At 40.3% G+C, this 16026-nt stretch overlaps 1 long non-coding RNA gene and 1 other non-coding gene across 2 annotated transcripts; both read left to right on the top strand.

The window, feature by feature from the left end:
* Nucleotides 1–1670: 1670 nt before the first annotated feature.
* On the top strand, nt 1671–12647 carry LOC139363201 (uncharacterized). The gene is made up of 3 exons (XR_011623148.1): nt 1671–2776; nt 10084–10258; nt 11796–12647. It is a non-coding gene; the product is annotated as an uncharacterized lncRNA (long non-coding RNA).
* Nucleotides 2437–2509, top strand: TRNAA-AGC (transfer RNA alanine (anticodon AGC)). Its single transcript has one exon. It is a non-coding gene; the product is annotated as a tRNA-Ala (tRNA).
* Nucleotides 12648–16026: the final 3379 nt, after the last annotated feature.

Below are 16026 nucleotides of genomic sequence, written 5' to 3'. Positions count from 1 at the left end.
ATCACAGCACCTAGAGATGGATCTGATCAATAGAAATGGCGCAGTAAGCATTAGCTACTGCTTTGGTTGCGTTCCTCCTGTGGACTGCTGGCCTCCGGGATTGAGCTTGCATCCTCGGTATTCAGTAGGAGCTTGCTTAGTGGATTTACAGGTTGAGGTTAGAACCCACCAGGATTCTCTTCCTGGAAAGAACAGGCTTCCCTCTAAGGTTTCATATAGACCCTGGGTGAGGAAAGAGCCCTAAATGGCTTGAAAAATTGAATGCTCCCTGGGCAAAGCAAGAAGCCCTCCTATGGAAGGGCATGATTTGGGCATATATCAGGGTCTCAGTACAAAGGTGAGTGCTCAGGAGGTCAAGATGGTTAAGCAGAGAATCTGATCAGAATGTTCATGGTGCAAAGAAATAATCTTGTTGGGAGAAGGATTACCACAATTGGGGAATTACAATACAGGGTAAATGAGATTCAAAAATAATACAACAAGAATCAGGCACAAATCCTTTACTGCTGCATTCTTTTGTACAAATCTAATTTGCCTAGAAAATCATACTTTACTATGCATCCCCATTGTGTTTCTCCACCATCTATTTTGCTTTTTAAACTTTATTTCATTTTTATCATCACAGAAGCTTGTTGCTACAAAATAAATGAGCAAATCAGCCAATGGCAACAAAACTGCACTGATATCTCTCTTTAGACCTTGAGAGCCTTTTCCTTAAAGGTGAACAATACTGCATGTTCAAGGACTTTTTCAGCACTATCTGCTAGAAATTATACTGACTGTTTATTAATTTTTATGTAAGTTGGTTGACATAGTTTCTCAGGTTTCCCAAGTATTATTACCCCAGTGTTATAGATGACACTGAAGCTTAGAGGAGTTAAACCATTTTCCTCAGATCACATAACTTTAAAGAGGGAAACCAGATACGAGAAGCAGATTTCTTTCTCAGTGAAAAAGTCATAAGCTCTTGCTTTCACTTAGCACATAGTCTCATCATCTGTTTTCCTCACACCAGCTCACACATGTAACATTCGTTAATTTACCAAATACAGATAAATGAGTGGATTTATTCTTGCATTCATCAGATACTAATTCAAAATCTCTTCTGTGTCTGCCACACTGGGCTCAAGACTTCCCAGTGTCTTTGTCTCCTCTCCCTCAAATCTCTCCACCCTATGTCTTGAGAAATACTGTAAATCCTTCCTGCACAACATCTCCAGAATGTTTTTCTTCCTTTGCTGTCATCCATGCTATGGTGTTTATGAAAGATGTATTCTTCAGCATGAAGTGTTATGGGCACTGCAGAAAGACTCCTGCTGTCCACCTCAGGAGCTGACACAATAAATGTGGGTAAACTTCAATCCTTTAATATCTTTATGATTTCTTTCCCTTTAAATCCAATTCTTGTTTTCTTCGTTTAAGCTCTGACATTCAAAACTAAACACTTTTTATAACATGTTGTTTTAATTATTTAAGCATTTTGCCTGGGATTTTCTCAATTTATCTTAAGTTTTCATAATACTCTCCCAACATATCTCTAAGAGACCAAGCTTTTCAATCACTGCTTCCCTCCATGTGTATTTCACACACACACACACACACACTCTCTCTCTCTCTCTCTCTCTCTCTCCACTTAAGTTGAACAGTTTTATTTATTCACACAGAAATTCCTACAAACAGCCTGGTTTTCTCCAACATATGTCCACTCCTTCTCTGCATAGCTAAATTTTGATTCTTACACGCTGATATTTTACATATTCTTACACTCTGATATGATCTTGTCTCTTATTCTTTATGGCTCTGCTCTGTAATTTTGTTGTTGTTGTTCTGACATATACTTGGACATGTAACTAGTACATGACACACCTTAGCAAGGAGGCAACCCATATCTCAGATGTAAGTGAAAGAAGCAATCTCCAGAAATTTCCTAGGGGAGTGGTTAGCACGCTGGCCTCATTCGTGAAAGGGCCTAGTTATGAAAACAACAGGAGCTTTTTGCCTTCCAGAAATGTGTACCATCTCACAACTCTCAGCTACAAGGAAGAAGTGATAATGCAATCCCACTTTTATAAACACACACACGCACAACACACACACACAAAATCATTTAATCATTTTCAGTTATTTAATCATTTAAAAAAAATCAGTGACACTTTAGCTGGGCAGGTGTAGGCACCTCCTCCTTTGCCAGGACATGCCTTTTTCTGTCCTGGAATACCCTAAATTTGACATTTTGGCAGCACAAGTTTTCCCTTTGTGACTTTCTCCTTGTTCCATTTTCTCCTTCTTTGCAGAGAATGAGTAGCCACTGCGCTCTTGCCCTGGACCATCAATGAGAAGATCTGCTCTTAGTAAAGCCCTGGTCTTGCAGTGAAGGCCCTGAAATCACCTGTGTTCCAGGTCACCCACTAAGGATAAATAATGCTCCTCTGATATGGGGAATTAGCTCAAGTGGTAGAGCGCTTGCTTAGCATGCAAGAGGTAGTGGGATCGATGCCCACATTCTCCAAACTTTATTATTTGGGTCTCCAAACGCAAGTTAGTGTCTGAGAGCAGGATGCTGCTTTGGTCCGAGTTGTAGGAGCAGCAACAACACAGTGCTGGTGACAGCTCACTCTTGGTATTCAGCATAGCGTAGATCTACTGTGTAATTAATTTTCTGTTTCTTCGAGGAGCTGCGAAACCAAGGGATGTATGCAATTGCTCTTTTCTCCCTGTTTCTGCCTGCAGCTTGAATGTGAGACAATTGTGAAAAGGGCAGGGCAAAGCCACTTGGGTAAGTACAGCCCCAGCTTTCTGGTGAGAGGACTGAAACCAGGATGTTTCAAGTCACTAGATTGTGCCTGGACAGATACTGTAGAAAGCAAACCCATAAAGTTGTTTGTGAACTTGTAGATGCACCTGTCAGCTGTGAATAAGTGGCTCTAATCCCAAACATCTTACCAAAAAAGAGCCTGAGAGCTGAACTGAGCAATGGCCCATTTTCCAGTCCTCCCTGACCACTGGGTGGCACACACTCCAGAGATCTCTGAACAGTAGTGTCAAGGCTTTCAAATAGAGTTGTCTTTGAAAGAACAACACATGGAAGGCTAGTTGGTACTTGGAACTTAAATACAAGGCCATTGTGTGCCTGCAAAAACAAAAACAGCAATATTATCCTTAAGATTTCAACAAGACACAGTGTCTCATCACATAATCCAAAGAAGCCCAGGAGGTTACAACCCCAAAATATTCAGCATTTGAAAAAACAGGGAGATCTTAATTCACAAGGCAAAGAGAACCCTCAAATAACAATACTGAGAGGACGCAGATGTCAAAATCATCTGACACATACATTAAAGCAGTTATTATACCAATGCTCCTAGAATTACGGGATAGCATTCATGAAGTGAATCAAAAGTTGGAAAGTCTCAGCAAATATTTGGAATATATAAACACCAATTTTAACTTAAGAATTAAAAAATGTATTAACCAAAACTATTAGGGGAAATAAAAAGCTTAATTGGAAGATCTGAATAACAGAATGCAGAAGACTAAGGAAAAAGTCAGTAAACTTGAAAACAGAACAAGGATACACACATAATCTGAACTACAGAGAGAAAGGAGGATTTTATTCGTCCCTGAACAGAGGCTCAGGGAAAAATAAAAAATAACACATCTAGCATTCACATTATTATAATCTGGAAAGAAGAGGACAGAGAGGTCTTTGTGGGATAAAACTTTGAAGAATTAATAGCTGAAAATGTATCAAATTTATCGAAAGATATAAACCGGATTTTTAAAGTTCAGTAAATGTCAAGCACGATAAACCCAAAGAAACCCATAGCAAGACATATCATAATCAAACTGCTGAAAACTAAGAAAATATGAAACAATTTGAAAGCAGCTAAAGGGAAGTGAAAGAGAAACTACTATATGAATAATTGTAGATTTCTCATCAGGAATCCCAGGAGCCAGAAAAAATGTCATAACATTCAGTAAGTACCAAAAGAAAAAGACATGTCAACCCAGAATGCTATGTGGAGCAAAAGTATCTTCCAGACATAAAGGCAAATAAATGCATTCTCATTGGAAGTTAAATAAATACATTCTCAATCCTAGCAAGACTGCTGGAAAATAATTAGCAAAGATTTGAGATAAGAAAAGTGATACTGGCCGGGCGCAGTGGCTCAAGCCTGTAATCCCAGCACTTTGGGAGGCCGAGACGGGCGGATCATGAGGTCAGGAGATCGAGACCATCCTGGCTGACACGGTGAAACCCCGTCTCTACTAAAAAATACAAAAAACTAGCCGGGCGAGGTGGCGGGCGCCTGTAGTCCCAGCTACTCGGGAGGCTGAGGCAGGAGAATGGCGTGAACCTGGGAGGCGGAGCTTGCAGTGAGCTGAGATCCGGCCACTGCACTCCAGCCTGGGCGGCAGAGCGAGACTCCGTCTCTAAAAAAAAAAAAAAAAGAAAAGTGATACCACAAGGAAACTTAGAACATCATCAATGAAGACACAAAAGCAGAAATAGAAAATGTCTAGGTAGACCTAACAGACTGTTATTCTTCCCTTGATATCCTTAAGGTATGCTTGATAATTGAAAGCAAAAATTGTAACTGTATCTGAAGCAGTTGTCATTGTATCTAGATGTACTACATACATAAGATAAAAGGGTAAGTGTAATGGGCCTAAATCTTGATGAAGTTTCTATAATCAATTTGAATGGTAAAATATTGATTCTAACTATACTGTGAAAGGTTATATATGTATATGGTAGACCCTAGACCACTTACTAACAAGATTTGAATAAACCAAAACAAGATAGAAAGAGGAACATAGATGAGTTAAAACAAAGGGAAAAAAGGTTAATAAATTATTAAATAATAGACCTATCTAAAAATTTATCTATAACATTGCATGTAAATTATCTAAATGCATTAACTAAAAACTAGAGATAATCAGAATGTGTTAAAAATAAATATGCTCACTAAAGAAAGCCACCTGCAATACACTTATATATAAGAATAGAAGTTATATAGCAGATTGAAAGAAAAGAGTGGGAAAAGATACCTCATGCAACCATTAATCAAAGACAGCTGTGAAGTATATATAAAAAATCAGACAAAGTAGATTTGAAAGTAGAGAAACTTTTCAGGAGTAATGAGGGCTGCCATATGATTGTCAGTTTTCCAGGGGAATACTGTCCCAAATGTATACGAGAACACAGAGCTTCAAAACTCATAAACAAAATTGGATATGCCAAGTAAAAACAGAAAAATCCAATTATAGTTGCTGTCATTAACACTCCTCTCTCAGTAATTGGTAGACTTAGTAGAAAACAAATCAGCAAGCATATTGGAGAATTGAACCACACCATCCAGTAAAGGACCTATCAACTTCATAACGCAAAATAAAAATTTAGGCAGAAAGCAGAGAAAAAAATTAAAAGAAAAGTAAGATCATGTTATAACCAGAAAATTAAGAGTAGTCCAGCATATAGAAGAGTGCTATTATTGAAAGAGTTATTTAGTTATTTTAAGATATTTTTGAAGGAGTTATTTAGTTAAAAAATGACAGAAAGACTGAAAACGGTGAATCTCGAAGTGGCTCTTCCATCGTCCATATTTATATTGTCTTCTTTTGAGGTGTGGGGTGTCTATACTTCCTCCGAATTACCTGATCCTACTACAGTGTCTGGCACAGAGCATCTCCCCAGTGAATATGTACTAAATGAGTGGAGAGTAATTGATAGATTCAAAAGAGTTGTGGAAGAATAGTGTTCATTATTTGACAAATCCCTGAATGTGGTGTTTGAAGGAAGACAATGAGCCAAAGTTGACTTGAAAGATAAGTCCAAGGCCAGATGTGGTGGCTCATTTCTATAATCCCAGCACTTTGGGAGGCCGAGATGGGCGGATCTGTTGACGTCAGGAGTTTGAGACCAGCCTGGACAACACAGTGATACCCTGTCTCTACAAAAAATACAAAAATGAGTGTGGTGGTATACATCTGTATTCACAGCTACTCAGGAGGCTGAGGTGGGAGGATCACTTGAACTCGGGAGGTGGAAGTTGCAGTGCATGGAGATCCTGTCAGTAGTGCCTGGACAGCAAAGTGAGACCCTGTCACACACAAAAAAAAGTAAAATAAAATTAAATTAAATTAAAATGAAATTAAAACCCAGGCCGGGAGGGGTGGCTCATGCCTGTAATCCTATCACTTTGGGAGGCCAAGGTGGGCCGACCACCTGAGGTCAGGAGTTTGAGACTAGCCTGGCTAACATGGTGAAACCCCATCTCTACTAAAAATACAAAAATTAGCCAGGCATCGTGGCAGGCACCTGTAGTCCCAGCTACTCAGGAGGCTGAGACAGGAGAATTACTAGAACCCGGGAGGCAGAGGTTGCAATGAGCCAAGGTCTTACCATTGCATTGCAGCCTGGGTGACAGAGGACACTCTGTCAAAAAACAAAAAGCAAAACAACAACAACAAAAAAAGTTAAGCCAAAAAGTAAGTAGAGGTCTGGAATTAGACATTTGGTGTATGAATGAATGGGCTAAAATGCAAAAGAATGGGCTAAAGTGCAAAAAAATGGGCAGAATAACTGAGCTGGTACAGCGGGAAAAAAATCACATTTAAAATGTAAAAATATTTGCTTCTCAATTCGGGCTTTCCCACTTAGCAGTTTTGGCACCTTAGAAACAACAGTTAACTTATCTCAGCCTCTATTACTTCTAAAAAGTGCATAAAGTGCAGACTAAGACATAGCTCTTTTGGCAGAATTCAGTCAGACTACATCCAGTAAACTCCCTAAGTCTCCTAGTATAATTCATGGCACAAAAAATTGGGGGAAAAAAAGGGAGGATTTGACTATAATTTCAGCTTGTGTTTTTTGTTGAGTGAATGTCTCCAGTCATATAGATGCAAGTGGAGACACACAGTAAGAGTAGTATGAACGGGAGACACCTTGGAACGCTATTTCTTCCTTCATTCATTCAGTTGGTCACTCAATGAACTATCATGAATTGAGCACTATCTCTGTTTCTTATCAACAACGGAGACTATGGTATGGAAAGGAAGAGTGAATAAGATCTCTGAAGAAGGGAAAAGCTACATCATTGGGCCACAAGAGGGAAAAAAGGCAGTAAGAGGTACAATTGTTTCTGGTCCCCCAGGCCAGAAGGTCCTATCATTATGAGAATACTGGAAACAGGTGACTCCACCTGTCCTGAGTGGGAAAGTCTTCCAGTGCATCATTGGTTGATAAGGAGTGATTTCCAAGTAGCATTGATTGTGTTCTTTAAAAGCTAGGAATTGATAAAGCAGCAGTGTGTGGGAAATGAGATGTGATAATCTGAATGTCAGCTCTTGGGAACAGTTGCTCTCTTAGAGTAGCAGGCCACCTGTCAATCTCATATTCTGAAGGTCCTGAGTTTGAACATCAGACAAGATACAGCTTTTGCCATTATTTCCTTTAAGGGAAACAAAATAGGTGTGATAAATAATGGAACACAAATGCTATGAGATAATGATTTCAAGACAGACCAAATATTAGCTTAAAATTTAAAAGTGAGATTTCTTTCTTTTCTTTCTTTCTTTCTTTCTTTCTTTCTTTCTTTCTTTCTTTCTTTCTTTCTTTCTTTCTTTCTTTTCTCTCTCTTTCACTTTTTCCTTCTTTTGACTTCTCAGTGGTTTGAGTACAAGGGGTGGTGAAGAGATATAAATTACACAAGAAACTGCAAGCTATGTCATATGTCTACCTCTCTAGCTGACAGGGGAAGCAGGGGAAAGTTCTCTTCCAATTGTCTGCTCTGAATGTCATCCAACCATAATTATGGAGTGGGGTGGGTGAACACTTATTTTTTTAATCATCCAACAAATATTTCTCAAGCACATACCTTGTTAAGAGACTGTTTTGGGTACATCAATTCACAGTGAATAAAACTCAGATATTCTCACCTTTGTGATACTACATCATATTTGGGAGGAGTGGGGAGAAACAGTCAGGAAGCAAACAAGAAAAATAAATAAGAAGTCATGTGATGATATCTACTGGGAGAGAATCATTAGACAGTAAAGGATTTCGCAGTGTGGAGGTGACACACTCAGTTTTCAGGGGAAGAATCAGGGAAGTTGTCATTTTGAAGCTCTCATTTAGCTTCCCCTTCTTCCATCTTCTTTCTTTACATGGGAAATAAGGACTGTGGGATTTTTGGGGTGGATCACACCACCTAGAGATGGATCTGATCAATAAGAACGGCTCAGTAAGCATTAGCTACTTCTTTGGTTGCCTTCCCCCTGTGGAGTGCTGGCTTCTTGGATTGAGCTTGCATCATCAGTGTTCAGTAGGAGCTTGCTTAGTGGATTTACAGGTTGAGGTTAGAACCCACCAGGATTCTCTTCCTGGAAAGAACAGGCTTCCCTCTAAGGTTTCATATAGACCCTGGGTGAGGAAAGAGCCCTAAATGGCTTGAAAAATTGAATGCTCCCTGGACAAAGCAAGAAGCCCTCCTATGGAAGGGCATGATTTGGGCATATATCAGGGTCTCAGTACAAAGATGAGTGCTCAGGAGGTCAAGATGGTTAAGCAGAGAATCTGACCAGAATGTTCATGGTGCAAAGAAATAATCTTGTTGGGAGAAGGATTACCACAATTGGGGAATTAGAACACAGGCTAAATGAGATTCAAAAATAATACAACAAGAATCAGGCACAAATCCTTTACTACTATATTCTTTTGTACAAATCCATTTTGCCTAGAAAAATCACACCTTGCTATGCATCCCTATTGTGTTTCTCCACCATCTATTTTGCTTTTTAAACTTTATTTCATTTTTATCATCACAGAAGCTTGTTGCTACAAAATAAATGAGCAAATCAGCCAATGGCAACAAAACTGTGCTGATACCTCTCCTTAGACCTTGAGAGCCTTTTCCTTAAAGGTGAACAATACTGCATGTTCAAGGACTTTTTCAGCACTATGTGCTAGAAATTATACTGACTGTTTATTAATTTTTAATGTAAGTTGGTCGATACAGTTTCCCAGCTTCCCCAAGTATTATTACCCCAGTGTTATAGATAACGCTGAAGCTCAGAGGAGTTAAACCATTTTCCTCAGATCACGTAACTTTAAAGAGGGAAACCAGATACGAGAAGCAGATTTCTTTCTCAATGAAAATATCACAAGCTCTTGCTTTCACTTAGCACATAGTCTCATCATCTGTTTTCTTCACACCAGCTCACGCATGTAACATTCGTTCATTTACCAAATACAGATAAATGAGTGGTTTTATTCTTGCATTTATCAGATATTAATTCAAAATCTCTTCTGTGTCTGCCACACTGGGCTCAAGACTTCCCAGTGTCTTTGTCTCCTCTCCCTCAAATCTCTCCCCTCCATGTCTTGACAAATACTGTAGATACTTCCTGCAAAACCTCTCCAGAATCTTTTTCTTCTGTTCTCCATGCTACAGTGTTTATGGAGGATGTTTTCTTCACACATGGAGTGTGATGGGGGTTGAAGCTGCAGAAAGACTCATGCTGTTCACCTCAGTAGCTGACACAGTAAATGTGGATAAACCTCAATCCTTTAATATCATTAGGACTTGTTTCCCAGTTATCCCAGTGGATTTACAGATTGAGGTTAGAACCCAGCAGGATTATCTTCCTGCAAAGAATAGGCTTCCCTCTAAGGTTTCACATAGATACTGGGTGAGAAAAGAGCCCTAAATGGCTCAAAAAATTGAATGTTCTTTGGGCAAAGCAGGAAGCCCTGCTATGGAAGAGCATCATTTGAACATAAGTCAGGGTCTCAGTACAAATAGAGTACTCAGGAGGTCAAGATGGTCAACCAGAGAGCCTGACCAGAATATCTATGGTGGAGAGAAACAATCTTGTTGGGAGAAGGATGACAGTAATTGGGGACTTAGAATAAAGGCTAAAAATGATTCCAAGGGAATGCAAAAAGAATCAGGCACAAATCCTTCACTATATTCTGTGGTGCAAATATCACCTTATCATGTGTTTGTGTTCTATTCCTCCACAATCTTTATTTTATTTTATTTTATTTTATTTTATTTTATTTTATTTTTATGTTCACAGAGATGTGTTGGTGGCAACTAAATGAGCACAACAGCCAGTGACAACAGAACTGCACTAAAATAGTCCCTCATCAGCTCTTGAGAGCAGATTCCTTAAAGGTGAACAATATTCCACATACAAGGACTTTTTCAGCACCACGCATTGGAAATGGAAGTGAATGTTTATTATTTTTTATGTAAGTTGGTTGATATGGCTTTTCAGCTTCCCTCAGTATCATTATCCAAATTTTGTAGATGACACTAAAGCTTGGAGGAGTTAAACCATTTTCCTCAAATCACATAGCTTTAAATAGGAAAACCAGATAAGAAAAGCAGATTTCTTCCCAAATTAAAAAACAAACAAAAAACCCTTGAGCTCTTGCTTTACCCTAGCACATAGTCTCGCCATCCGTTTTCTCCGCACTAGGTCATTCCTGTAACATTCATTCACATATCAAATGCAAATAAATAAGTGGATTCATTCATCAGATATTAATTCAGAATCTCTTTTGTGTCTACAACACTAGGCTCAAGACTTCCCAGTGTCTTGGTCTCCTCTCCCTCAAATCTCTCCACCCAACGTCTTGACAAATACTGTAGATCCTTCCTGTATAACCTCTCCAGAATCTTTTTCTTCCTTTTCATTCACCTCTGTCATCATCCATGCTATACTATTTATGCAGGATGTTTCTGCAGCATGGAGTGTGATGGGCACTGGCGCTGCGGAAAGATTCCTGCTGTCCATCTCAGGAGCTGACACGATAAATGTGGGTAAACCTCAATCCTTTAGTATCTTTCTGACTTCTTTCCCTTTCTCCCCAGTTCCTGTTTTCTCATGTTCAAGCTCTGACATTCAAAACTAAACACCTTTCTCTAACATGTTGCTTTAATTATTTTAAGCATTTTGCCTGGGATTTTTTCAATTTCTCTTAAGTTTTCATAAAGCTCTCCCAATATATTTCTAAGGGACCAGGCTTTTCAATCACTGCTTCCCTCCATGTGTATTTCACACACACACACACACACACACACACACACACACACACACACACACTCCACTTAAATTGAATAGGTTCATTTATTCACACAGGAATTCCTACAAACAGCCCGGTTTTCTCCATCATATGTCCACTCCTTCTCTGCATAGCTAAATTTTGATTCTTACACGCTGATATTTTACATATTCTTACACTCTGATATGATTTTGTCTCTTATTCTTCATGGCTCTGCTCTATAATTTTGTTGTTGTTGTTCTGACATATAGTTGGACAGGTAACTTGTACATGACACACCTTAGCAAGGAGGCAACCCATTTCTCAGATGTAAGTGAAAGAAGCACTCTTCAGGGGTTACCTAGGGGAGTGGTCAGCACACTGGCCTCATTCATGAAAGGGCCTAATTATGAAAACCGCAGGAGCTTTTTGCCTTCCAGAAATGTGTGCCATCTCACAATCCCCAGACAGTCTCAGCTACAAGGAACAAGTGATAATGCCATCCCACTTATATACACACACTCACACACGCACACACACACACACACAAAATCATTTAATCGTTTTTATTTATTTAATCAGTTTTTAAAAATCTGTGACGCTTTAGCTGGGCAGATCTAGACAGATCCTCCTTTGCTGGGATGTGCCTTTTTCTGTCCCGGAATAACCTAAACTTGACATTTTGGCAGCACGAGTTTTCCCTTTGTGACTTTCTCCTCCTTCTTCTCCTCCTTCTTTGCAGAGAATGGGTAGCCACTGTGCTCTTTCCCTGGGCCATCACTGAGAAGATCTGCTCTTAGTGGAGCCCTGCTTTCACACTAAAAGCTGCCTTCCAGGCCACCCACTAAGGATAAATAAAGCTTCCTTGATATGGGGGAATTAGCTCAAGTGGTAGAGCACTTGCTTAGCATACAAGAGGTAGTGGGATCGATGCCCACATTCTCCAAGCTTTTTTATTTAGACATGGTGTCTCCAAACACTCAGATCTCCAAACCCAAGTTGGTGTCTGAGAGCAGGATGCTGCTTTGGTTCAATACATATGAACAACAATAATAGAGGGCTGGTGATGGCTCCCTCTTGGCATTCAGTATAGCGTAGATCTACCGTGTAAATTATTTTCTGTTTCTTCGAGGAGCTGTGAAACCAAGGGACATACACAACTGCTCTTTTCTCCCTGTTTCTACCTGAAGCTTCATCCTAAATGTGAGACAATTGTGAAAAGTGCAGGGCAGAGCCACCTGGGTAAATACAGCCCTGGTTTTCTGCTCAGGGGACAGAGTTTGAGGCACTGCAGAGGAACCAGCTAAAGTATGAGACCCATATGTTGAGAGTGACAGAGTGTAAAGTTCAAGAAACTCAAAATATTTAAAGATTTATCATGGGTCTTGATGTCATGATGGAATCTCTCTGCTCTCTGGACTTACTATGTGTGGTAATAAATCTACTTTGTTTAAGCCAGTTGAGTGTTTTTAATGTTATGGAGCTATTGCTGAGAGTTTCCTGAGTTTTTTCTAGTAATGTAGAGATCTTTGTGCTAAATATTTCATTAACAAATTTGGAGGATATTGTGTTCTAAATCCTAATCACCAGCATTAACTCAAACCAGCCATATAAACGGTATAAAAAATGTCTGTCTGGCGTGCACTTCGTTCACTAAGTTTTTGCTTTCCCGTCAATAAATTAGACATTCTCTTCTCTTAGGAGGCCAACTTCTCAGCCACTGGCTCCAGCCTAGCCCTATGATCTGTCAGTGGCTTTAGATTTAACTGAGACATGCCCAGCCCCAACTCTCTCCTACCTTAAGGATAAAAGCACCACTGTGAGCCTCAAAGTTATTATATTCAAGAAACCCAGAAAACCATTTATGTGTATAGCAGCCCACAGTTTTTTCATTTAAACACGTGGGTTGGAATAGCATAGGATCATACACCTGTGAGCCTACCTGTTTTACAAGTTAAACTTTTTCCTGATGCTTGCAAGCATTTTTTTCCTCACTCAACTCTTCATGCATGTGTGCAGAGTTTTAAGGTAAAATTATTTTTTGTAGACACTGAATGTGCTGCCCCCAAGGAATATTACAATGGAGTAGGGAAGACAGTTGAGAAAACAGCTGTTTACAATTCTGATAAAAGTCACCATTGAGATACATACTCTACACACTAGAAATACAGAAAGGAATACTACTCTCGAGGATGAGTAGCCTGATAGGATTTGCCAGTGTTTCTGTTATTTCATTTGTTTATACCGGTCCCTGACACCTGGTTTCCTTTTCCAACAACAAAATCCTAAAATCTCCATCATCTGCTGCTTTCAGGTTCCTCACCACTGAGGTTAGTGACCTGAGGCTGGCAGGAAACGAACTAATGACGCTTCAAGTAGACCGTGAACCTTTACATTTTTTTCAGCTGGACAGCTGAAAGAGGACAAATGGAGGGAGGCCAAGTGTTATCAACCACTTTTAGAAATTTTATTTAATCTGCACATCTTTGTTTGGTAGAAAGTTTTACAGATAAAATTTAACACAAAACAATTTTTTTGAAAAACGATGTTGACTTAAGTAGGGCCAATGATGCAATGCATCATGTATCAGAAGATTCCCAATTCAACTGCTAGCTTGAAGTTGCCCCCTCCTTGTGTTCTGGAAAGATGGGGTGTTGTTTCTCATCCACATATCAAAAAGTAAACAGAAAACAGTATTTCTGAAACCTTTTATGAGGAGGTCTTCATAAAACTTACATTGTTACTCTTTTTGGATCATCACACACCTAAGAAAGATTGGGTGGGGGAAGGTGAAGAAGGCTGGAAAAGATTTACAACAGAATAAAACAAGAATCTGGTACAAATTGACTAATAGTATCTTCTGCATCAGCCCATTTTGAGTGAAAAGTCCCCCGTTTTAGAACTTTTGGCTCTTTGTTTTAATGCTCCCTCCTAACAATCAACAAAAATTTTGATTACTCTGGGCACACTACCTGGTTAGCCCTGCTCCGCAAGGGGCAGTTATATATATATATATCACACACACACACACACACACACACACACACACACACACACACACACACATTTTTCAGGGAATCCTGCCTAATTTCTTCCGAAGTTCAGCTATATCAGTTCACACCAAAACAAGTTACACAATTTCATAACGGATAGAGGACAGAAGCTTAAGGAGGGAGGGACGAACGCACCGGGATCCCCAGTCAAGTGTAAGAAATCATCACGAGCGAGGCGAAGCAGGTCGTGGGCGACGAGATCTTCACTCAGGAACGGGGACGATGTGAATCGTGTTTCTATCGAGTGGCTGGGGGACCGGGTTGGGATCAGCTGGGAGGAGGTACCGCACAAGACTTAGCTGGGTCTCCCGCGCAGACATCTGCTGGACAGCGACCCAGCGCCGCTCAGGCGCTCACGGCACGACTCCAGAGCTGCGGGTGGCGAGTCCCTGCCGACGCCCGGCGCTCGCGGTGGGGGAAGGACCGACGCCTCGCGACGGACGCAGACGCGCCAGCGGGCCGGTCAGTTCGCAGAAGAGAAGCAGGAGACAAACCCCAGGCAGTGAATGGTCGGGTTTTTCCATCCTGTTCGAATGAGGGCAACGCTGAAAGCGTGCGGGAGGCGGCCGAAATAATTCCGGCGACAGAAAACAGAAAAGGAGTCGGAGACAGGGAGGGCGACCCGGGTTCTCTGAACAGGGCCCTATCTCCTGTCTCTGTCGTGGCCTTGTAGGTTAATAGAGCCCAAGTGTTCTTTTTAAACGTTTAGAAGGTGAGATACGCTCCAGGGGTGAAAAGACAGACGCCACTAATACCACTGCCCAGGTTGCCCCGTCACTGACAACCATTTTCAGTAGCACTGTGGGTGCGCGCAGGAGAAAAGTATTTATGAATTTGCTTTCGCATTCTCTTCCTGCTTGCAAAATCATTGGTACCAGATCTTCTGTTATAGTTACGCTTCACTTTGTCTTGAGATTTCTAACAAGGTAATATTACTCCCTAGGCGCTGATGACAGCACATGGTAACCAACTGAACTACAAGAATACTAATAGCTTTGATCAGATCTCTAAGGCGTTTCCCTGAATGGTCAATAATAATACGTACTTCAGAGTTACTTTTCGCCTCCTCAGGTTCATTACTAAGACAAAAGTTTATCCTCTCCTCTTTATTGCTAACCCGAAATTTTGGTCACTATGAAACTCTGCAGTGGGAAACTTCAGATGTCATCTGCTTCGTGTGATGACCCTTGTCATAATACAACGTACCCTGCTACCCCCATAGCCTGGTCTGTCTCTAGACCTTCTTCCTGCTTTGTCTCCATAGTACCTTGATGATCCTCAGAGGCTGACTGAAGATAAAATTTCTTCCTTTTCCCAGCCTGTCAAGTTGAGCAAAGTTGCAAGGGTGCAAAGGCAAAGAAACACACTTTAGCCTCTCTGCTCCTGGGTTCTCTCCCAATTTCCTCTTTCAACTCTACCCATTTTTCTGAAAGGGAAATATTTTGATTCTCCTGAAATTTGCACCAACTTCTGATTGCTTACCCAACCTGCTTTTGTAAAAGGAATTATGGAAGTACAGATGCTCCATGATTTACAATGGAGTTACATTCCAATAAATGCATCATACATTGAAAATGCATATAATACATCTAGTCAAACATCATAGCTTAGCCTAGCCTACCTTAAGTGTGTCCAGAACACTTTAGCTTACATCTGGGCAAAATCATCTGACAACACATTACATTGTAGCATATCAGTTTTTTACCTTTATGATCATGTGGCTGACTGGAAGCTGTGACTTACTGCCGCTGCCCAGCATCAAAAGAGAGGATTATACCACATATCATTAGTACAAGAAAATATTAAAATGTAAAATTTGAAGTAGGGTTTCTACTGAGTGCATATCATATTTGCACCATTGTAACATTGAAAAATTGTAAGTTGAACCATCCTAAATGAGGGACTGTATATGTTTGCTTA

This window comes from Macaca nemestrina, chromosome 5 (assembly GCF_043159975.1).
Source record: "Macaca nemestrina isolate mMacNem1 chromosome 5, mMacNem.hap1, whole genome shotgun sequence".
Taxonomy (NCBI): Eukaryota; Metazoa; Chordata; class Mammalia; order Primates; family Cercopithecidae; genus Macaca; species Macaca nemestrina.
Note: the sequence above shows the minus strand (reverse complement) of the source record. Positions and strands in the feature narration are given on the sequence as shown.